The sequence below is a fragment of the Centroberyx gerrardi genome, chromosome 15 (assembly GCF_048128805.1).
Source record: "Centroberyx gerrardi isolate f3 chromosome 15, fCenGer3.hap1.cur.20231027, whole genome shotgun sequence".
Classification (NCBI taxonomy): domain Eukaryota; kingdom Metazoa; phylum Chordata; class Actinopteri; order Beryciformes; family Berycidae; genus Centroberyx; species Centroberyx gerrardi.
The window spans coordinates 30,449,039-30,450,462 of NC_136011.1; positions in this window are offsets into that span (position 1 = coordinate 30,449,039).

A 1,424-nucleotide genomic window follows, 5' to 3' on the forward strand; every position below is an offset into this window, starting at 1 on the left:
GAGTCTGATCCGGCAGAAAAACCTCTTTCATTTTAAACATTATATGACATTTCTGTTATTAGATAATACAGAGTGGAAGGGGAAAAGCTTCTTTAAAACTCTAAATTAGAGTTAAAACTAAAATGAAACTCCGTCTTTTCCATTGCTCCTGCCTGTCTCCAGCTGCTGTCCGGAGGGATTCGTCTCATCCTGTTCTCGCCACACGAGGTGAGGAAACTCCCTCCGGTTCACACCGCTCGCTCTGCAGCTCCGTCCTCAGTCTGAGTCCGGACCGTCAGAGCCGCCGCTCAGCCGCCATCTTGTCCATATCAGTCATATTTTGCAGGTTTGTGATGCAGCTTTTGATCCAAACGCTGACAACAAATCAGCTCAGGGATCAAAAACACAAAGATGGATACAGAGTTTGAGTTGTTTAATTTATCTGATGCTCGAGACAAAGAAGATAAGTTTCAGTTCTTAAAGCTCCATATTCTCACTGTCCAGTGTTTATTTAGTGTCTTTCTGTCCATTCAAAGCTGTGTGTGTGGTGTCATGAACCAAAAACACTCTCAATCCATTTCTCCACGTTCATTTTCCAGCATCTCTCTGAGCCTTACCAAGAACAGGCCGTTTCTGTCTCCGTGTCTTTAAGGCTCATTAATATTAACGACCCTCCGTTCCGATCGGCTAACCGTTTCGAGAGCGAAACGTGAGACGCCGCGGCCCGGCGGCTACAGGTAGGGAAAACTCTCCGGTAATAAACGATGACGACCGCTCGACCGCTTTGAAAAAAACACTTTGTTAGTCTATTATTTCTTACAGAAATGATAATGAGCGAACCTTTGTGACGCCACAAAGTTACGGAAGTCCAAACGGCTCGTTTAGAGGCTCGCTTTTCTAATATGGATTGTGTGGATTTAGTTTTGATACTTTCACCATGTTTAGATACACATCCAACTCCTTTATCATCACAGAGGAGAGGGAGTCCTGTTTACATGATGTGGAGCTTTAAATCAGCAACAAGCAGCCAGGACACATCACACCGCAGCTGATGTTCCATCTGCAGCTGTTTTGAATTTTACAATTTAAATATCTCAGTTTTCAAAATGTCCTTCCTGACTTTTCTAAGACCTGCTGTCTGTACAAGCCGAGTTCAAAACCACACCAGGAAACATTAACTATAAAATCTGTATTTACCTGGTTCAGACTCCTGAGTCTCGTCCCTCAGAGCGATTCAGAGTCCGGTGTCGCTCTATTCAACGGGGATTTCTCCATCGGAAAAACAATCGAGCCAATCAGCGCCTTTGTGGGCGGGACTAAAGCTTGAACTGTTCATGTGACAGTTTTTCATTTGAAATCACCTCCTGAACCAACAGATTGTCTTTGCAAAGATGATATTTTTGTCAAAAAAGTCAGTAAATACGCCCAGCATCATGTGACTGAAG